The sequence below is a fragment of the Capra hircus genome, chromosome 10 (genome assembly GCF_001704415.2).
Source record: "Capra hircus breed San Clemente chromosome 10, ASM170441v1, whole genome shotgun sequence".
Classification (NCBI taxonomy): domain Eukaryota; kingdom Metazoa; phylum Chordata; class Mammalia; order Artiodactyla; family Bovidae; genus Capra; species Capra hircus.
The window spans coordinates 99,285,643-99,309,797 of record NC_030817.1 but is presented as its reverse complement, the minus strand read 5'-3'; positions in this window follow the sequence as shown (position 1 = coordinate 99,309,797).

Sequence of the window (24,155 nt, the reverse complement as noted above, 5' to 3'; positions counted from 1 at the left end):
TATTATATGAAATTAGTAAATTCTTAAACCTCAAAACGTACTATGTACCATAAAATCATGATATAACATAGTTAGTCTACATTTTGAGGTTAGGTCAGTTCCCCTCAATTATCATTATAAAAAGTTTCACCTTGAAGAAAGAGCAGCTTAATTTGTAAAACAGTCTATATGCTGCCTAACTTAAACAAAGACAGAAAAGCAAAAAGATGGAATGTGGCTTTGATGAAACCCTGGCACAGAATACAAAGCAGCAGTGAGCCCTAAACATAATTGCATTTCATCTAATAATTACAGGTGATATTAACTGTTTTAGGAAAGAATAATAGGAATGAATCAAGCCTGTCTCAGGCTAGCATTTTGATGTGAGTTTTTAACACAAACAAAATGTGGTATTTTTGGTTTTGGGCATGAATGTGTATGTTGATGGATACTATTTCTATATGTAACATGTATATATTTATAGTATAACCATTTTCCTTTTCAAACACTTTATTAAACCACCTTCCTTTCCTTACATTAATCATTAGGCTTCCAGATCTCCTGATCCCGTACCCTGGCCAGTCAGTGTCTTTCTCAGGAATTTTAGAAATGGGAACAAAGACCATTTTCCTTCTCTCATTCTGAATCGCTGAGGCTGTAAGATGTGTACTGAGAGAGTGTTGGCATTCATGTTTCTTATCATGTAGAAGATGAAACACGAGCCCAGAGGAAAAGAAGACAGACAAGCATCGTTGGTTCCAGTTGTCCTCAGGTTCTCTGCCAGATTTCTGTTCTTGGATTGTGTAAGACACACTGCAATCCTGATTTCCTCTTTTTGGTCCAACTGGTTTGAGTTTCTATCATATGCAGCCAAGCAGTTTCTGACTATTGTAATCCTCACTACTACCCTATGTGACCCCCTTCAGGCTCTTCACTCAACTTCCTGAGCTTTGTTTATGTTTCTTCCCTCACACCTCTGCACAGAGACCTTCACCAGTCTCTCCTTTTATGAGGGTCAATACTTACTAGCATCCAGCTCAAGCTCCACTTGCTGTATATATCTTTTCCTAGTTACCTGGGCATCCGTTGTATTATCGGCACTTTTTTTCTCAGTAAATGCTCACTGATATTTTTCCTCAAACTGAATTTTAAACTCCTTGAGGCCTGAGACAATATAACCTACGTTTGTGTCTCTCCAGTGCCTTAAACATTATATGTGCTTGATTTTGATAAAAACGATGTTACCAACTGTTGTTTTATAGTTCTATGATAATTTAAAAAATACAATTTAAATGGAAAATGAAATTAAATATAATGAACTCATGTTTGCTGAGTACAATTATTTTACTATTAGATTAAATTAAATAGCAATAGTTCTTACAGTGATGTGCTTTATATAAAGATACTACTGTGTGATGTATGCACACACTGTTTAGCAAGGAGAATGTGTTTTGGGAAATAGGACCACTAGCAATGTCATATAAGGTTGTTGTAGCACAGCTGTCAATACTATGAGTTCCTAGCATTTTATGTTGACAATGCTTTTTCCATTCTCTTAAAATGACTTGAAGTCAAGATTGCTTCTGGGCCTGTTTTCTTTGATGTGTTTTTTTCAACAATGACAGATCAGTTATCCCAAACCACAGAGATGTTTATATTGCCATTCTTAATATCTCTGTATTTCCACCAATCCCTGAACTGTCTGCCTAGCTTCATCCTATGTTTCCACATCTATTTCTTTGAGGGTAACATCTGCTGCCTTACAACTTATATAAATACAGCATCCAACACGATACTTTCCTTGCTGTCCTTGGGGAAGTCCAACTGTATCACTTTCAAACATTTTGTGAGCCAGTAAGAGTAAAAATCTTGACCAGACCCAAAATAATTGGTGGAAATAAAGACTGCGGAGAGAGGAGCCATGCAGAACATACTAGCTATAGGAAAGCAAGCAACAGACTCAGGTAAGGGTTTTTTCAGTATGTCAGTTGTTTAGTTGCTAAATCATGTAGGTGCAACTCTTGGGACCCCATGGACTGTAATCCACCAGACTCCTCTGTCCATAAGACTTCTCAGGCAAGAATGCTGGAGTGGGTTGCCTTTTCCTTCTCCAAGAGATCTTTCCCACCCAGGAATCGAACCTATGTCTTCTGCATTGCTGAAGTGAATTCTTTTAATACTGAGTCACCAGGGAAGTATGTCAGTATGTCTCAATTCTTGTTGGCTTAGAGCCTGTGTAGATAATACTCAGAGCATGGGGAAAATGTTCAGTGATAGAGATCTGAAATAGTGTACATATATTGATATATGTGCCTGTGATCTGGGAAAGTATTTCAGAAAAAATTTGCTTTATTACAAATTAAGTGCAGATAAATAGCATTAAACCTGGTAATTTGAATAGAAAAAAGGAGAAATTAAAAGTAAATATACACTCAATAACTTACAAGTTTGCCTTTTTTGTTAAATGCAAATGGAAGATTCAAAATTCAGGAGGTTGCTTTAGGCTTGTGCAAAGAAATGAAAGATGTTCAACATCGCGAATCATCAAAGGCAAACAAAAAACCACAATGAGATACTATCTCACACCTATAAGAATGGCTATCATCAAAAAGACCACAGATAAAAATGCTAGCAAGAATGTGGAGAAAAGGCAACTCTGGCACACTGTTGGTGGGGATGTAAATTGGTGTAACCACTATGGGAAACAGTATGGAAGTTTCTCAGAAAACTCAAAGTGGAACTACCATGTGATCCAGCAATTCAACTCCTGGATATAGATCCAAAGAAAACAAAAACACTAACTTGAAAAGATACATGCACCCCAGTGTTCATAGCAGCATTATTTACAATTGTCAAGATATGGAGGCAACCTAGGTATCCATCAAAAGATAAAGTGGTAAGAAGATTGGTCTTTTTACATACACACACACACACACACACACACACACACACACACACACACGAATATTACTCAGCTAAAAAAAAAAAACTTTTCAAAAACACAGATGGACCTGGAGGATATTGTGCTTAGTGAAATAAGTCAGAGAAAGACAAATACTGTGTGTTATCACTTATATGTGGAATCTAAAAAATTAAACAAATGAATATAACAAAGCAGAAATAAACTTATAGATAAAGAGAACCAACTAGTGGTTATCAGTGGGGACAGAGACAGTGGGAAGGTACAAGATAGGTGTTGAAGATTAACGTGTACAAACTTCCAAAATGAATGGTGAAAGTATTAGTTGCTCAGTCGTGTCCAACTCTTTGCAAACCCATGGACTGTAGGCCACCTAGGTCCATGGGATTCTCCAAGCAAGAATACTGGAGTGGTTTGACATTCCCTTCTCCAGGGGATCTTCCTGACCCAGGGATAGAACCCGGGTCTTCTGCATTGCAGGCTAACTCTTTACTGTCTAAGCCACCAGAGAAGTGACTTACAAACTTCCATGTATAAAAGAATGTACAAAATTCTATGTATAAAATAAATAAGCTGGCTGCCATCACCAACCTAGGCCAGGTCCTGGCCCCAGAAGCCTACTCCAGGGCTCACAGTATCCCACTCCAGGTCTCACAACATCCTGGACTGTCCCAGAAGTGAATAAATAGCTGTAAGAATAGATTGTATGGCACAAGGAATATAGCCAATATTTTATAATAACTTTAAGTGAAATATAACGTATAAAATTTTAAAAGCATTGTGCTGCACACTGGGGCATATACACTGAGTGTTGCTCTGGGTGCACTCTCATTGCTGGGACAGTACAGGACGATGTGAGACCTGGAGTGGGCCACTGAGACTAGGACCTGGTCTAGACTGGTGGTGACAGCCATCAGTGCAGCCTTGGGAAGGCTATAGGACTGAGACTGGGCTGGGACCCCAGCTTGGGTGTTTGTCTTAGGAGCTCATCCCTAGGGCTTTAGCATAAGTATTAATCCTCTGGATGGAATGCTGATATAGGAACTGCCAGCACTTAAGTACATTTTACTAATACCTACAAAATAAAAGTGTACACATGCACCTTGCAATAAAGCATAATAGGAAATTACAGTCATTTTTTTCAAAGAGTTTAGAATCCATGGGTTTAAAAGCTGTTACAACATTGCAAACAGACAGCTACAGGCTTAGAAATACAAATTAACTTTAATGATTGCCCAAGTGGGTGGAAAAGAACATTGTTTTCATATGCATCATCATATCATATGTATGTAGCATCAGATGAACCAATTACTAATAAGGATGATAAGCCTAAGATTGACTTTTCCTTTTAATTGGAAATATGATAGGGTCAATAAGCAAGTATTCTGAATTATTTGAAAATTCAAAACCACTTTTGGTTGCTTGTACAACCTCCATTTCCTGAACTCTTGGAGGAAATACCATTCAATATCACAATAATCCAAGCCTATGCCCCAACCAGTAACACTGAAGAAGCTGAAGTTGAACGGGTCTATGAAGATCTACAAGACCTTTTAGAACTAACACCCAAAAAAATATCCCTTTCATTATAGGGGACTTAATGCAAAAGTAGGAAGTCAAGAAACACCTGGGGTAACAGGCAAATTTAGCCTTGGAATACAGAATGAAGTAGCACAAAGGCTAATAGAGTTTTGCCAAGAGAATGCACTGGTCATAGAAAACACCCTCTTCCAACAACACAAGAGAAGACTACACGTGGATATCACCAGATGGTCAACACCAAAATCAGATGGATTATATTCTTTGCCGCCAAGGATGGAGAAGCTCTATACAGCCAGCAAAAACAAGACCAGGAGCTGACTGTGGCTCAGATCATGAACTCCTTATTGCCAAATTCAGTCTTAAATTGAAGAAAGTAGGGAAAACCACTAAACCATTCAGGTATGACCTAAACCAAATCCCTTATGATTATGCAGTGGAAGTGAGAAATAGATTTAAGGGACTAGATCTGATAGAGTGCCTGATGAACTATGGACAGAGGTTTCTGACATTGTATAGGAGACAGGGATCAAGACCATCCCCATGGAAAAGAAATGCAAAATAGCAAAATGGCTGTCTGAGGAGGCCTTACAAATAGCTGTGAAAAGAAGAGAAGCAAAAAGCAAAGGAGAAAAGGAAAGATATAAGCATCTGAATGCAGCATTCCAAAGAATAGCAAGGAGAGATAAGATAAGATCGCTGAGATAAGATCCTCAGCGATCAATGCAAAGAAATAGAGGAAAAGAACAGAATGGAAAAGACTAGAGATCTCTTCAAGAAAATTAGAGATACCAAGGGAACATTTCATGCAAAGATGGGCTCGATAAAGGACAGTAATGGTATGGTCCTAACAAAAGCAGAGGATATAAAGAAGAGGTGGCAAGAATACACAGAAGAACTGTACAAGAAAGATCTTCACAACCAAGATAATCACGATGGTGTGATCACTCACCTAGAGCCAGACATCCTGGAATGTGAAGTCAAGTGGGCCTTAGGAAGCATCACTATGAACAAAGCTAGTGGAGGTGATGGAATTCCAGTTGAGCTATTTCAAATCCTGAAAGATGATGCTGTGAAAGTGCTACACTCAATATGCCAGCACATTTGGAAAACTCAGCAGTGGCCACAGGACTGGAAAAGGTCAGTTTTCATTCCAATCCCAAAGAAAGGCAATGCCAAAGAACACTCAAACTACCGCACAATGGCACTCATCTCACACGCTGGTAAAGTAATGCTCAAAATTCTCCAAACCAGGCTTCAGCAATACATGAACTGTGAAATTCCAGATGTTCAAGCTGGTTTTAGAAAAGGCAGAGGAAACAAAGATCAAATTGCCAACATCTGCTGGATCATGGAAAAAGCAAGAGAGTTCCAGAAAAACATCTACTTCTGCTTTATTGACTATGCCAAAGCCTTTGACTATGTGGATCACAACAAACTATGGAAAATTCTGAAAGAGATGGGAATACCAGACCACCTGACCTGCCTCTTGAGAAATCTATATGCAGGTCAGGAACCAACAGTAAGAACTTGACATGGAGCAACAGATTGGTTCCAAATAGGAACAGGAGTGCGTCAAGGCTGTATATTGTCACCCTGCTTATTGAACTTATATGCAGAGTACATCAGGAGAAATGCTGGGCTGGAAGAAGCACAAGCCGAAATCAAGATTGCCAGAAGAAATATCAATAACCTCAGGTATGCAGATGACACCACCCTTATGACAGAAAGTTAAGAGGAACTAAAAAACCTCTTGATGAAAGTGAAAGAGGAAAGTGAAAAAGTTGGCTTAAAGTTCAACATTCAGAAAACTAAGATGATGGCATCTGGTCCCGTCACTTCAAGGGAAATAGATGGGGAAACAGTGGAAACAGTGTCAGACTTTCTTTTGGGGGGCTCCAAAATCACTGCAGATGGTGATTGCAGCCATGAAATTAAAAGACGCTTACTCCTTGGAAGGAAAGTTATGACCAACCTAGATAGCATATTAAAAAGCAGAGATATTACTTTGCTAACTAAGATCCATCTAGTCAAGGCTATGGTTTTTCCTGTGGTCATGTATGGATGTGAGAGTTGGACTGTGAAGAAAGCTGAGTGTGGAAGAATTGATGCTTTTGAACTGTGGTGTTGGAGAAGACTCTTGAGAGTCCCTTGGACTGCAAGGAGGTCCAACAAGTTCATCCTAAAGGAGACCACTCCTGATGTTCAGTGGAAGGACTGATGCTGAAGCTGAAACTCCAGTACTTTGGCCACCTCATGCGAAGAGTTGACTCATTGGAAAAGACCCTGATGCTAGGAGGGATTGGGGGCAGGAGGAGAAGGGGACGACAGAGGATGAGATGGCTGGATGGCATCACCGACTCAATGCACATGAGTCTGAGTGAACTCTGGGAATTGGTGATGGACAGGGAGGCCTAGCGTGCTGCGAATCATGGGGTTGCAAAGAGCAGGACATGACTGAGTGACTGAACTGAACTGAATAAGCAAGTATTCTGAATTATTTGCCAATTCAAAACCACTTTTGGTTTCTTGTACAACCTCCATTTCCGGAACTCTAGAGGAAATACTTAAATGCCATTGCACTAATTTATGCTTATAATTTAACTCAAATGCATAAAACTGATTTGCATGAACAATTACATCTTTTTTTTAAAAATTGGGTTTGCCTTTTTGAAACATATATCTTTTAAAAATGTATCTTGTTTAGGTCCGGCAGAGAGCGCGGCCAGAAGCGGACCGTGGCCTTCTAGCCTGGGGCACTGCAGGCCCTCCAGCCTCTGGTCGGTCGGTAAACCGCCGGCCCCGGGCCAGTCTTGGTGTGTTCTGCAGCGCGCTCGCCGAGGCAGCCGGTCGGCGGGGCCCAGGGCCGGAAGCAGCCTCGAACCTCTCCATGCCCGAACCCGCACCTCCGCGACTTAATGGCGGCGGCCCCTCCGAGCCGGGATCCTGCCGACCGCTCGGTCTCTTCATCCTGCGCGGCAGGGCTTGGGCTCAGGCGAAGCCTCCTCCGGGCCTCTGAGAACGTGGCGCCTCTGGGCGTCAGGCGAGGCGGGATTACAAGAATGGCGGCCGCTCCTGGTCCGCGGAGGCCTGTTAGAGCCCGGGGCCGGGAAGGACTACGGCGCCGGCGAGTCCACCCTTAGGCCTTGGGGCCGCGCGTATCCGCGGTCTGGTGACCGCTGCCTCCTGGTTGGATGAGACCTCACCTCGTCCGGACAGTGAGGGACAAAGGCCTTGGCGGGCCCTCGAGGCGAGCGGAACCGCGGTCGGTGACAAGTGGAGCTCTAGCGGGTGATGGGACGGTGAGCGTCGTTCTGCCAAGCCCTTGATGTCAGAAGACGGAAATGGCAGAATAATGTACCCCTGTGGCCAGCAGAAAGTGCTCTTCGCCCAGCGGGAGGATTTACTGGTCGTTGACAGAAGGCCTGTGTATATAATACGGAAAAGCTGCTCCCAACTCCCCCGCCACCCCAGCCTTTCAGAAGAAAATTTTCGCTGCATCTAAGCCTCCTAGATGTAAAGCCATTGCCGACGTATGATAAACCAGTTAGAAAAATCACATGTCTTGTAAATACCCATTTGTTTAAAAAACAAACAAACAGTAGAAAAGAAATGTCTTCTGGAAATGACTTTTCGAAATGGAGTTGTTTGATTACCTCTAGAAGCAACTTCCAGAGCCACCGAAGTCCCCGTTTGTTCAGTGGGTTGGAGGACATGGAATGGAAGACCTTGGGGAGGAGGAATAGAAAGTTCTCTGCCAGACTGGTCATACTTAGAGGACATTTTCATATAAGCATTGTTTTGTGTGTGGATTTCATTCCTCACTACTGGATGTATAGTTGACAATAAGTACTTTTTTTGAAATATCCTTCTAGATGTTCTGAAGTGCCTGATATATGTTAAAAGTCGAGATAGTAAAAAGACATTTTGTAAATGCCTTTTTGTTAAAATTCATATGAAATGTTGGGGGGCGAGTGGTGGCCAGACCACGTGTTTTGTGCCTGGTTGGAGGTCAGGGGTGGTGGGGGCGAGGGGAGGGAAGTGCAGACCTCTGTGCCAGTGGGTTATAGTGAGGCAAGATTAACCATTGTCTTTTCTGTTAGTGCATTTTGTTTCTCTTTGCTATAGTGTATATAATGGACAAATGAATCCTAATTTACAACATCTAGTCTTTCTAGATGTTAAAGAGGTTGCCACTATATGACAAAAATAGAGTTAGTAAGCAATATATTTTGTGCATTTTGTGTTAAACGTTTCTAGGAAAGATTGTCTTCGGAAAATTTGAGCATTATAGCCCCCTGGGTATGGTGGAGAGGGGAGAGAAGGGAAGGATCTTAGGCTACAATACTCATATTTTGAAGACAATTTCAGATTATAACCATTACATATGGCAGTTTATTCAAGACTGCTCTGTATATAGTGGACAAATTAAGTCCTTATTTAAACTTCTAGTCCACCTAGATGTTTAGAAGTGCCCCATGTATGTTAAATGTAGAGGTAGTGAAATATCACTTTGCCCAAATTTATAGGAATTGGGAATGTTAATGTCTTTGGGAATGTTAAATGTTAAACCAGCTCTGTGAGCAGTATACTGTTGTCTTCACTTGTTCAGTGGTTTGAAGGAGGTGGGAGGGTAAGAATTATAAAAGGTAACAATAAACTGTGGAAAATTCTGAGAGAGACGGGAATACCAGACCACCTCACCTGCCTCTTGAGAAATCTGTATGCAGGTCAGGAAGCAACAGTTAGAACTGGACATGGAACAACAGTTCAGTTCAGTTCAGTTCAGTCACTCAGTCGTGTCCGACTCTTTGTGACCCCATGAATCACAGCATGCCAGGCTTCCCTGTCCATCACCAACTCCCGGAGTTCACCCAGAGTCGCGTCCATTGAGTCAGTGATGCCATCCAGCCATCTCATCCTCGGTTGTCCCCTTCTCCTCCTGCCTCCAATCCCTCCCAGCATCAAAGTCTTCTCCAATGAGTCAACTCTTCACATGAGGTGGCCAAAGTATTGGAGTTTCAGCTTTAGCATCAGTCCTTCCAAAGAAATCCCAGGGTTGAGCTCCTTCAGAATGGACTGGTTGGATCTCCTTGCAGTCCAAGGGGCTCTCAAGAGTCTTCTCCAACACCACAGCTCAAAAGCATCAATTCAGACTGGTTCCAAATAGGAAAAGGAGTACGTCAAGGCTGTATATTGTCACCCTGCTTATTTAACTTCTATGCAGAGTACATCATGAGAAACGCTGGACTGGAAGAAACACAAGCTGGAATCAAGATAGCCGAGAGAAATATCAATAACCTCAGATATGCAGATGACACCACCCTTATGGCAGAAAGTGAAGAGGAACGAAAAAGCCTCTTGATGAAAGTGAAAGTGGAGAGTGAAAAAGTTGGCTTAAAGCTCAACATTCAGAAAACTAAGATCATGTCATCTGGTCCCATCACTTCATGGGAAATAGATGGGGAAACAGTGGAAACAGTGTCAGACTTTATTTTTTTGGGCTCCAGAATCACTGCAGATGGTGATTGCAGCCATGAAATTAAAAGATGCTTACTCCTTGGAAGAAAAGTTATGACCAACCTAGATAGTATATTCAAAAGCAGAGACATTACTTTGCCAACTAAGGTCCGTCTAGTCAAGGCTATGGTTTTTCCTGTGGTCATGTATGGATGTGAGAGTTGGACTGTGAAGAAGGCTGAGCGCCGAAGAATTGATGCGTTTGAACTGCGGTGTTGGAGAAGACTCGAGAGTCCCTTGCACTGCAAGGAGATCCAACCAGTCCATTCTGAAGGAGATCAACCCTGGGATTTCTTTGGAAGGAATGATGCTAAAGCTGAAACTCCAGTACTTTGGCCACTTCATGCAAAGAGCTGACTCATTGGAAAAGACTCTGATGCTGGGAGGGATTGGGGGCAGGAGGAGAAGGGGATGACCGAGGATGAGATGGCTGGATGGCATCACTGACTCGATGGACGTGAGTCTGAGTGAACTCCGGGAGTTGGTGATAGACAGGGAGTCTGGTGTGCTGTGATTCATGGGGTCGCAAAGAGTCGGACACGACTGAGCGACTGAACTGAACTGAACTGAATACGCATGTTGTTTGTACCTGGACATTTTCAGATGAAATAATTTTTTGTATGTTATGTGCTTTTTGTTTTGCTGTGGATTTAGTATATATCATGGACAAATGAGTCCTAATTTTGTGACCTCTAGTCTCTAGATGTTAAAGAGGTTGCCAGTGTATGACAAAGTAGTAAAATTAGCACATTTTTTACACTTTGTGTTGAAATTCATAAGAATGCTTGTTTTTTGTAAATGATTGTTGATATGAATTTATTCAAACACCTCTAAGCATTACACATGCCTGTACTTGTCTCCTGGATTGGTGATGGAGAGAAGGAGGTGAGGGAGGGAATGGTTCAGGCCAAAATGGTTGTATTTAGAAGATACTTCAAATTATTATTTTTTAAGTGTGTTTATTTATTTTTGGCTGTGCTGGGTCTTTGTTGCTGCTCAGGCTGCCCTCTCGATGTGGTGCTTGGTCTTCTCATTGCGGTGCTGCTTTTGTTGTGGAGCATGGGCCCTAGAGCTCACATGGGCTCAGCAGTGGTGCCTCCCGGGCTCTAGAGCACAGGCTCAGTAGTTGTGGTGCATGGGCTTAGTTACTTTGCAGTGTGTTGGCTCATCTCGGACTAGGGGCTGAACCTCTGTCTCCTGCTCTGGCAGGCGGATTCTTTGCCGCTGAGCCACCGGGGAAGCCCTGAAATTAAATATTTCAAAGATTTTCTTCTGCAAGAACCATTGGCTCTAGATATACTAACCTTTACTGCTGGGGTCCAGCCACGGTGGATCCAGGGTAATTCGAAGTGGGGACGGAGTCAGCGTCCTAGGAATTAATTGCTTAATTAAAGATATAGAGGGAGATTAGAAAGAAATAGCATAGTAGGAAATACTAGTGGAGAAAAAGAGGCTGAATAACTTGGTTTACGTGGGATACCAATAAAACTCCAAGACAAGGAATTTGCACCATCTATGTTGGGCCACCGACACCCCTTTGAATATTGAAGGGTGCCCTGCCTTTGGCTCCCTCTCTCACGGATCTTAGAAGCCAGGGCAAGTAAGTAGACGTGGTGAGCACCCATGCTCCAGATGGGAATTCAGCCAGAAAAAATGGGGAGCAAGAAAGAACGACACGGGGGAATCAGTCTTTTCAGAAACTGATCCAATTTCTTTATTTTTTAGGTTTGCTTATATACCTTTTGTTACACATAGAGACAAATGGAAATTTTAAAGTCACGCGGGGGTCAGCAGTCCTGACCTTTATCAAAATCAGGTGCTTCACATAAATGTATAAAAAAAAGTTCACAGGTTTTACATCATCTTCTGGCCATGAGGCCTGCTGACATTTTATGACCCTTTCTTTCTGATAACGGTCAGTTAACCAGAAAACTTATTTTTTCCAAGGGTGTTTTTTCTTAAACCAGGCACCACTCTCTGAAGGTACCAGATAAAGTTGCATTCCTATAGGGTGAGGGTGTAGTGGGTTACAACTAAGAAAGGAATTTGTTTAACCTGAGGTTAACATGATTAATCCTAAAGGTTAATACTTATTTCTCCTATATGCTAGTTATATTCATTATAAGGGCAGGGAATATGGAGATTTAGCAGCAAACATCAGCCCAACAAATGAAAACCCTTCACCAATGTTCCCCTTAAGATCTATTTAGTCTTAAGATAGTGATAAAGTTACATTTTTACATAGGAAGGACACAGTGATTTATAACAAAGTACAGTGACCTATAACAAAAGAGAAAATTCATTAACTCAAAAAGTCTAGTATTGCTAACATCAAAAACTACTATATTTCCTTTTCTATATTCCAAATACATTAATATATTCCCAGGTGCCTAAGAATATGGAGGCCTGGTGGCAATCATTGACTCAACAATGAGAAAAGCCCTATGCTAATTAAGATTTTCAAAATACTCCAAATTCTCTGTGCTGTTTATGGCAGGAGTGTGGATAATCCTGTCACACAAGCAAGTCTGCCAGCAGAGAGGTTTGACCTGAGACACCCTTGTCAGGCCCAGGAATTTTTATTGACTGGAGCTGCAAGTTTACTTCTTCTCTGAGAGAACCGGTGGGGAACAGCCCCCCATAAAGTCAGAGGTGTAGGTGAGAGCATGAAACAGTAAAGTAGGTAGACTCTGGTTTTGGGGTTAGATGCTCAGGAACAGGGGGTTTCCTGAAGCTCGATCCCACCTTTGCGTATGCCGAAGCCTCCTTCCTCATGACCTTTGCCATGGGCAGAGTTCCTCACACTGGCTCCCAGCACTTTGCATTTCAAAACAATTTTTTTTAATCCCAATTTTGACACAGTCTATGAAATCCTCTTAATAGCTCTAATAGTTATGTGAGCTGAGAGATCCTTCTTACAATTAAATATCGAAAAAAGTGATTTTTTTGTCTTTTATTTGCCAGGAACACTTTCAGTGGAGTTCAGTTCAGTTCATTCGCTCAGTCGTGTCCAACTCTTTGCGACCCCATGAATCGCAGCACGCCAGGCCTCCCTGTCCATCACCAACTCCCGGAGTTTACCCAAACTCATGTGCATCAAGTCAGTGATGCCATCCATCCATCTCATCCTCTGTTGTCCCTTTCTTCTCCTGCCCCCAATCCCTCCCAGCATCAGTGTCTTTTCCAATGAGTCAACACTTCGCATGAGGTGGCCAAAGTATTGGAGTTTCAGCTTCAGCATCAGTCCCTCCACTGAATACCCAGGACTGGTCTCCTTTAGGATGGACTGATTGGACCTCCTTGCAGTCCAAGGGACTCTCAAGAGTCTTCTCCAACACCACAGTTCAAAAGCATCAATTCTTTGGCACTCAGCTTTCTTCACAGTCCAACTCTCATATCCATACATGACTACTGGAAAAACCATAACCTTGACTAGACGGACCTTTGTTGGCAAAGTAAAGTCTCTGCTTTTGAATTTGCTATCTAGGTTGGTCATTCCTTCCAAGGAGTAAGCGTCTTTTAATTTCATGGCTGCAATCACCATCTGCAGTGATTTTGGAGCCCAGAAAAATAAAGTCTGACACTGTTTCCACTGTTTCCCCATCTATTTCCTATGAAGTGATGGGACCAAATGCCATGATCTTAGTTTTCTGAATGTTGAGTTTTAAGCCAACATTTTTACTCTCTTCTTTCACTTTCATCAGGAGGCTTTTTAGTTCTTCTTCACTTTCTGCAATAAGGGTGTTGTCATCTGCATATCTGAGGTTATTGATATTTCTCCCAGCAACCTTGATTCCAGCTTGTGCGTCCTCATGCTGTACTCTGTATATAAGTTAAATAAGCAGGAACACTTTATGTACTTTCAATTGTATCCATTGAAAATACAGTATTCTGATGACCTGGTAAATAAGTTTGCAAAAAAAAAGATCTAGCAAATTTTATAATCAATCAAGATATTATGTTAATAAAATAGTATTATAAAATTATGTACCAAAATATAATTTTTGTACAATTTGTAAGTTAATTTTATTATTCATCTATTACTATCCTTATTATGTTTATAAATAATAAGATAGTTTTAAAGGAAATAGCTTTATATTTTAGTAACTTTACACTTTCTTCCTTCTTTTTGAACAAGGGACCCTGCATCTTTATTTTGTACTTGGTTCCACAAATTTTGGAGCTAACCTTGCTCCCCAAAGTGGTGACTCTTCCAGTTCAGTATACTCAACCTCTCCTGCCTTTAGGATAATCCTTGCTTTGAACATAAAGGATGGAAGATGCTTTGGTTTAACTCCCTAAGAGTCAGTATTAGGTCACCTTGTTTGTTAGTCTTTCTTTGATGACAACTTCTACTTTCTTTTGAACAGTATCTCCTCTATTCCTCAGTACAGGTACCTGCATTTTTCTGCTCTTTTCTCTAGGCTCACTCCTAGCCACTTTCCTATCGCTGCCCCTCCAGGACAAAGGAAAGAAAATTGAGATGGTCAAATGTTGCTATGAAGTTGCTTATAGCAAATGTGGCAGTTTAGAGAGACTCAACTTTGAAGTAGAACCGTCTGGTTGAGTAGAACAGGTTCTGAAAAGGCAGATTATTTTGCTGTAGAAATCTCAGAATTACTTGGCTTTGTCCCCAAATATATGATTCCTAGTTGTTTACCATAGTGTTATTCCTGTTTTTCATCATAATAGACTTTTGAGCTGGACATACAGCTGCCCAAAATAAAGACTACATTTCCCAGCTTCCTTTGCAACTGCGTGTATCTCTGGTACCAGGTCTGATCAACGGGATGTATGCTAAGATTTGGCAGCACCAGGTAAATTTAGCAGGACTAGATAACTGGTGCATACTTCTTGGTCCTTCGTCAGGATTCTGCTTGAAAAGTGAGTGTGACTTCTGGAAATCTAACTTAGCAGGAGGATGAAGGGATAATAAGCAGAAAGCTAGACTGTTCTGCCACCAGCCTGTAAAAGCAAGTTTTTGTGATTTAGAAAAAATCATCCATTCTGTAAGTCCTTTCATGCCAGATGCAGGAAAACTGTCGCAATAAATTCACAAATCTTTTTTGAATATTATGTGAATGGTATCCTAGAGTTCTGCAGTGTGCATTTTGCATGAGAAAACACAACAGCTTGGCCAAGAAGGAACCTGGATCCCTGAGGACCACCACACAGAAGAAAGTTATAGTATCTGCCCTAATGCACCGACAGGTGGACTTTTATGTGCTAGAGAAACAAGGTTTCTTGTTTAAGCTACTGTTATTTTTGAGTGTCTGGTATTTGAAACTGAGTCTAACCCTGCTATGATGGCTTGTGTAGGTTGCTTGTCGTTTATTCACATGCTGTAGCACAGTTGCTTCTCAAATCTTAGTGTTGATATAAATACCCTGGATATCCTATTGGCGTGCAGGTTCTGATCCAGTGGGAGTGGGGTGAGGTATTTCTAACAAGCTCCATACAGATCACCATTTAAATAGCAGATATTCTTGAAACTACATTTACTGCTGTCTCTTTGTAGGTGAGGGAGACATGTTTTAACCAGTCATTGTTGTAAAAATGTAGGTCATCAACAAATTTTCTCAGGCCTGATGAGAAAAATACCACATAGTACATTGCTTCATTTCCATTTAGAATCCTTGGGAGGATATTTCTCAATGTGTAATCTGTTGACCTTCTGTATTAAAAAAAATTAAAAAAAACACCTTTCTAGGGTAAGTGAAATTTGTTAGAACGGTCATACTCGTCTCAAGGCAGCTATTAAATGAGAACCCCTGAGGATGAGATCTTGGGATCCATATTTTTAAACTAGCTATACAGGTGATTTTGAAGCATTCTAAATTTGAGAGCTGTCAGCTCAAGAGAAAGGAAAAGCAGGCAAACGAACCTATAAGAGATCTGGCCAGCAAGACTTCTAGATGTATTTACTGCCTTGAAGAAATGCCATGAAGAAGTGGTGGGAATAGAAACTAAATGCATATTAGAGGCCAAGAAGTCCTTTGGAGGCAGAGAGAATGAGCATGTCTATGGAATGTTGATACAAAACCAGCACAGGTAAATCCCAAAGGAATGTTGGCCAAATGTTTGTCACTGATGTTGAGAACTAAAATACTCAGACCGAAACCATCATTTTGACATTGCTGTAAGGAGACCCATGTATGCTGACAGATAGGTTTATTTTATTTGATATCTTGGGAACACAAAAGAAACTAAAACAAAAATAAATTTAGAACTGCAAATTTTAATTCCAAGTAACAGATTTATTCTACAGTTTGTTGTTGGGCTTCACTTATTACAGTTGAAAAATTACTCCTGGAAAATGCCTAACAAATCTACATTGTACACAGTTTAGAAAAGAGATTTTGAAGATCAGGTTTAGGAAGAGGAAACATTTTGAAGTTTTTACAAAACATAAAATGGAAAGAGAATTTTGTCTGTAATTCTATTAGGCTTTGTTCCTAATGAGTGTGGAAGTGCAATTCATCTCTAGTAAAACTTTAATGAGAGACAGCAGGAGTTTTGGTTCACGCTTTTTCAGTATGGAGCAATTTTCCTTCACTAATCCCCACTCTGTCCAATCCACCACCAGCTTTACCCAATGACCCCCTAGTGAATGAGGTAGATATTTTGAACTGTCTCATTCATTCCAGTCACTTCTCCAGAACTTGAATCCAACCTACAGCATGTATAAAACTGGTCCAGTCTGGTAATAGAGGCCTTATTCCTTCCCATGTATATTTTCACTGTTAGGAAGAAGATCCAAATTTATCTCCTCATATATCTTACCCATTGTATGTCAAACTTCTGAGGGCTGCTTCTACACGACACACCTTTAAATAGTTAAAGAGAGCAATCAATCTACCTTCTTTCTTCAGGCTAAATATCACCAGTACCTTTGCATTTAGGTTGTAGAGAACAGAGGAACATTTATCTCCTTTATATAGCTACTGTATGTCTATTAATACAACTCAAGGTCATATTAGTTCCTTTTTGGAGGGAGAGTCACATGTTGACTTATATTACATTTGCAGTTGAGTAAAATATTCATGCCTTTTCTACAAATGGTTCTGGAATATCACTGTCTCACTGTCTTGTACTTTTGCAGTTTGCTTTCTGAATTGGTTGAATTTCATCACCTTTTCCATCCAGCATTCTGGCCTTCTAGCTTCTTGCCTCATTTCTGCCATTCACGGTATTTGCTTCCCTTCTCAGCACCAGGGTCTGTAGATGTGATGAACAAGAGTTCCATATTTTTAAACATGTCATTGGGCAAGCAACATTCTGTGTTCTACCATTGGAAATCTCTTTTTAAGGCTAGTAATCATTCATTAATTAGTCTTTGATGTCACTTTTCTAGTTATAGATTCTCTTAAATGTCCTAGTATCTGGTTCACAGTTCTCTAACTTGACTGAAAAATCTTAGGGGAAACTTTATTAAATTCCTTTATACTATCTGGATGCATTTTCTATCTATAACATTTCCCCAAGTCATTTATTTGAGTGCATCAAAATGTTTTTTCTAAATAACAATGAAGTTTTAAAAAATGAACTTTTATTACATCAAAATCTTTATTCTTCCACCAGGCTGGAGGAGTGGTTAATGGTGGTGTGCAGATTGTGAAGGGCCCTGTGACTCTTGCTAAATTGTCATGGCTGTTTTGGACACAGCAGGGGACTTCTGCTGTTGAGCAAAGGAGAAGCATAATTATGGAGCTGGTCAAAAAACCTGAATGAACTTTTTGGTCAACCCAGTACATCTAAGTATGATGTATGGGGCTAGTGGCTGCCCAAACCCCGAGAGAAGCTAGGTAACCAAGGATCTGAAGGCATGAAGCTGCATGTGTAGTGTCCATAAAACACCAGGAGGGAATGCTGAAGCCCAGCCCATCAGTTTTTTGTTAGGGCATATTTTCCTAATTAAAGTAATGGTATTGAAACATTAAGGAAGCTCCTTGAATATCAGAGTGGAAGCAAATCTTCATTCTTATGTTGAGTCAAAATCTCACTCCTTGCAACTGCCTCATTTATTCCACTGCTCTCATTGTGAGTAACTTTGAAAGTTCATCTATCCCCCTTTCAGTGTAATAAATTCTTAGGTATTTTAAAATAGTTTTCATATTTTATAGGCTGAGCATTTCCAATATCTGTACTAGAAATGTTGACTTAGTGTCATCAGAAATAAGGGAGCAATTCTCTTCTGCAAAAGAGTTTATTTAAAAAAATGTGAACTCAGTTTTCATATTTTATTTTCATCTCATTTTTTGAGTCACTAGATTTCAACATATTAAAAAATTTCCCCCCAAAGGATCATTTTTAAAATTAAAAAAACAGCAACAAATTAAAAAAATTTGAATGATATCTCCCTAAATTTCCTTTCTTCTGAACAAAGATTTTCATGAAACAAAATCTCCATTAATTAAACCAGTGGAAAATGAAAAAAATATGATTATGTTATTAAAACAAGCTTGTGTCTGCTTGCTCACCTCACAGCAGAACTATTCTACTAACACCAGGTTGTAATGGAGGAAATTAGAGGTTTTTTGCAGGTACCAAGCAAGGAGTACAGGTGGCTCACACTTAAAGACCAAAACTTCCCAGTGGTTTTCAGAGAAGATTTTCAAAGGCAACATTTGGGGTGAGGGTTGAAAGGAGGCAGGACTTTCTTCTGATTGGTTGGTGGTAGCCTAACAGAGTGGTATTTCAGGAATCTTAATCAGCCTTCTAATTCCAACCAGTCTGGGATCTGTGTGCTTGTATTCAACCTCCTTTCACCATCCTCTCCCTGGGAGGAGGTCTTGGTTCTTGCAGAATGATTAAAAGATATGCATCAAATTGTTACATACATCCTTTGAGGAGGAACTAGTGTCATTAATTTTCTTGCTTAACTTCTTTTCCTTTGTTTCTGCATTCACTCACTCACCCAATTAGTAGTTACTTGAGTCGGCTTTTTGGAACTCTGGGAAGGCCTCAAAGGCTAAAGCCTTGTTCTACAAATGACAGACAGGGGACACAGAGGAACTTTTGTACTTAGGAGGGCCCCACAGGGTCTTGCTTGTTTTCAGTTCCCTATTTCTTTGATAGTCCTCAACCTGAGGGAAACAGGGGGCAGGACAAAGAAGGAGAATAAATCGTAAATTTGGCAAGGGAACTTGGTTTTAGGGGGACTCAGTTTCAATTGATTAAAATTGTTTTTGCATCAAAAGGTATTTTGTTTCAGCCTTAGTTTTCTGGCATAGAATATTAGAAGGAAAATGCATGCATGCTCAGAACTCAGTTGTGTCTGACTCTTTGCAAGCCTATGGACAGTAGCCTGCTGGGCTCCTCTGTCCATGAAAATTTCCAGGCAAGAATACCGGAGTGGGCTGCCATTTCCTCTCCAGGGGATCTTCCCAACACAGGGATCAAATCTGTGTCTCCTGCATCTTCTGCATTGGCAGGTGGAGTCTAGAAAAAGTTATAGAAAAAGCCTTTTCAATACACAGATTTTGTAGTAGATTCTGCTATTGTCCCACTTACCACAATGCAAGTAACTAAAAATCTGCAAAGATGGGCACAAGAAAGGACGGAAATGGTATGGACCTAACAGAAGCAGAAGATATTAAGAAGAGGTGGCAAGAATATAAGAACTATACAAAAAAGATCTTCATGACCCAGATAACCACGATGGTGTGACCACGCACCTAGAGCCAGATATCTTGAAATGAGAAGTCAGGTGGGCCTTAGAAAGCATCACTATGAACAAAGCTAGTGGAGGTGATGGAATTTCAGTTGAGCTATTTCAAATCCTAAAAGATGATGCTGTGAAAGTGCTGTACTCAATATGCCAGCAAATTTGGAAAACTCAGCAGTGGCCACAGGACTGGAAAAGGTCAGTTTTCAGTCTAATACCAAAGAAAGGCAATCCCAAAGAATGTTCAAACTAGTACACTATTGCACTCATCTCACACGCTAGTAAAGTAATGCTCAAAATTCTCCAAGCCAGGCTTCAACAGAATGTGAACCATGAAATTCCAGATGTTCAAATTGGATTTAGAAAAGGCAGAGGAACCAGAGATCAAATTGCCAACATCTGTTGGATCATAGAAAAAGCAACAGAGTTCCAGAGAAACATCTATTTCTACTTTATTGACTATGCCAAAGCCTTTGACTGTGTGGATCACAATAAACTGTGGAAAATTCTTAAAGAAATGGGAATACCAGATCACCTTACCTGCTTCCTAAGAAATTTGTATGCAGGTCAAGAAGCAAGAGTTAGAACCAGACATAAAAACAACAGACTGGTTCCAAATTGGGAAAGGAGTACATCAAGGCTGTATATTGTCACCCTGCTTATTTAACTTATATGCAGAGCACATCATGAGAAATGCCAGGCTGAATGAAGGACAAGCTGGAATCAAGATTGCTGGGAGAAATATCAATAATCTCAGATATGCAGATGATACCACACTTATGGGAGAGAGCAAAGAAAAACTAAAGAGCCTCTTGATGAAACTGAAAGAGGAGAGTGAAAAGTTAGCTTAAAACTCAACATTCAGAAAACAAAGATCATGGCATCTGGTCCCATCACTTCATGGGAAATAGATGGGAAAACAATGGAAACAGTAAGAGACTTTTTTTGGGGGGCTCCAAAATCACTGCAGATGGTGACTGCAACCATGAAATTAAAAGACGCTTGCTCCTTGGAAGAAAAGCTATATTTAACCTAGCAGCATATTAAAAAACAGACATTACTCAGCCAACAAAGGTCCACCTAGTCAAAGCAATGTTGTTTCTAGTAGTCATGTATGGATGTGAGAGTTGGACTATAAAGAAAGCTGAGCACTGAAGAATTGATGCTTTTGAACTGTGGTGTTGGAGAAGACTCTTGAGAGTCCCTTGGACTGTAAGGAGATCCAACCAGTCCATCCTAAAGGAGAGCAGTTCTGAATATTCATTGGAAGGACTGATGCTGAAGCTGAAACTCCAATACTTTGGCCACCTGATATGAAGAGCTGACTCACTGGAAAAGACCCTGATGCTGGGAATGATTGAAGGGGGGAGGAGAAAGGGACGACAGAGAATGAGATGGTTGAATGGCATCACTGACTCAATGGACATGAGTTTGAGCAAGCTCCAGGAGTTGGTGCTGGACAGGGAAGCCTGGCGTTCTACAGTCCATGGGGTCACAAAGAGTCAGAAATGACTGAGTGACTGAATTGACTGAACTAAAAAATTTGTCTGGTTTTTCAGAAGTATTCTTTACTAAAGTTTTTAACGAACCTGGAGGCAAGTTGAACAGGTGAAGGAGATAACAAGGAGAAAGGTCTTTTGATGTCTTGGCTGGAGAAAAGGAGCTGTGAAGATTTAAGGTGAGTTTACAAAAGTGAAGAATTAGCCATTGATGGATGATGAGTCTGTTGTCAGGAAGAGGAATTAGCTTTGACATCATAGACAAAACAGAAACCACTGCCATTCTTAGGTGAAAGGGGTGAATTATAATGTCAGAAAAATTAGACATCTGTGAGCTCATATCAAAGTGAGCCATAAAATCATTTGGGAGCTTGCAGTAAACTGGAATTGATCTGTTAAAGCATGTATTTTAATTGTGCTGAGGGTAACAGCAAGGAAAGAAAATTGTAGGGAAAGAATTGTTGGACAAAGGAGAGAGAAGTCCCGTGTATGTTAATGGTGCATGATGGGCTGGTGCCTTGGAATTGTTCTATGTCTTTGTCCACTAGATCTGGGATTCTCAACCTGGTCTTGTTGACATATTGTGCTGAGTGATTCTTTACTGGGGGAAGGGAGCATCCTGTACATAGTAGGATGTTTAGCAGCAACCTGGGCCTCTGTCCACTCATTGAACATAGTACCTCTCCATTATTGAAACAAACATAGGCAGAACATCTCCATGTATTGCCAATTCTCTCCCTGAGGGGCAAAATTACCATCATTGAGAACCACTGTCGTATTCCTTTTTTAAATATAAATTTTAAAAATTTACTTATTTTTAAATTGAAGGATAATTGCTTTACAGAATTTTGTTATTTTCTGTCACACCTCAACATGAATCAGCCATAGGTATACATATATCTGCTCCCTCTTGAATCCTCTCCCATCTCCCTCCCCAGCCCACCCCTCTAGGTTGATACAGAGCCCCTGTCTGAATTTCCTGAGACATACAGCAAATTCCCACTGGCTATCTATTTTACAACCAGTCTTGAGTGATCATTGAAAGGACTGATGCTGAAGCTGAAACTCCAATACTTTGGCCACCCGATGCAAAGAGCTGACTCATTTGAAAAGACCTTGATGCTGGGAAAGATTGAAGGTGGGAGGAGAAGGGGATGACAGAGGATGAGATGGTTGGATGGCATCACCAACTTAATGGGGATGAGTTTGAATAAACTCCGGGAGTTGGTGATGGACAGGGAGGCCTGGCGTGCTGCAGTCTGTGGGGCCGCAAAGAGTTGGACATGACTGAGTGACTGAACTGATCTATTTTGCACATGGTAATGTAAGTTTCCATGTTAGTCTCTCCATACATCTCATCCTCTCCTCCCCTCTCCCCATGTCCATAGTCTGTTCTCTATGTCTGTTTCTCCATTGCTGCCCTGCAAATAAATTCTTCAGTACCATCTTTCTAGATTCCATATGTATGCATTAGTATATGATATTTATCTTTCTCTTTCTGACTCACTTCACTCTGTATAATAGGCTATAAGTTTATTCAGCATAGCCATCTTGCCATGCCCAGTTCCTGGAGAAGCTCTGCTGATAGTAAACATTTTTTCCTGAACCACTACCTCTGACTTGAGACTGTTAGAAGAAAAATGGGTTGGAAAAGTAGAGACAGAGGATAGTAAACTTTAAAAGTTTTTTTTTTCTTTAAATAGTCAATCCCTTGCTTTAGCCCATGTTTTCTGCTTAATTATTCTCCTTTCCTTCTTTCATTTCTTGAATTTTGCCTTTACTCTTCTTTGATGTTTTTCCAGTCTTATCAAATCTATATATTTTATTTTGTTACTGCAAATCATTTTTAGAAGTGGAGAGGTATTAATAAATAGCACCATAAAATCTCATTAGCAGTATATCACTTCTCCTTCAGTTAGCAGTTTATCTCAATGCCACTTTTTAAAAAAATCACAATTTCAAACTCAATACCAATCATTTCAAGTATTTACAACCTAATTGTAAAACCTAAGTGTAGATTAAAAGCGAAATTGATTACAAAGAAGTGATGACTTGAAGTCACTATATTTTATACTTTTATTTTAATCAATAGATATAATTCACCAGGGAATTACACATTTCTAGTCTTTTACCACTTCTATTAATCTCTTGCTAACAGTTGATTTCTTAAAAACAAATTGTTGCTGCAGTGACATTAGCATTAATTCCATGTTCTTTCTCACCCAGTTTTTAATGATGCTCATTTCTTTGTGATATGCTTTTCCTAAAAAATCTGGATCCTTAGTATTTTTTGCCCTTGGAGTGAAGGAGGTCTTCGAGACTGTAACCTGCACATTTCTAGGTGTGATCACTGACATGGCCCATCGGTCGGTCTTTTAGGGAGACTTTCAGAGCCTGGTTGAGGCTTATTGGCTTGGGAGCTCCAGCCTATACTCACATTACCTCAACTGCCCATCCTCCTCATTTACAAAACTCTGACTTTTTTTCAAGATTACCTGGTCCTGCTTAGGAGACCTATCAATAATTGGAATGTTTGGGCCTTATTTGGATCTCAGTTCAAACTCTCTAAATACATGACCTGCACACATGGACATAAATACACTTACTGATACATATTTATGAGGTAGTTGGAAATATTTGAATACTAGCAGGATATTTGTTGTATTAGTTCAGTTCAGTTGCTCACTGTGTCCGACTCTTTGTGACCCCATGAAGTGCAGCACGCCAGGCCTCCATTACCAACTCCCAGAGTCCACCCAAACCCATGTCCATTGAGTTGGTGATGCCATCCAACCATCTCATCCTCTGTTGTTCCCTTCTCCTCCCACCTTAAATCTTTCCCAGCATCAGAGTCTTTTCCAATGAGTCAGATCTTCACATGAGATGGCCAAAGTATTAGTTTCAGCTTCAACAGCAGTCCTACCAATGAACACCCAAGACTGCTCTCCTTTAGGATGGACTGGTTGGATCTCCTTGCAGCCCAAGGGACTCTCAAGAGTCTTCTCCAACACCACAGTTCAAAAGCTTGAAT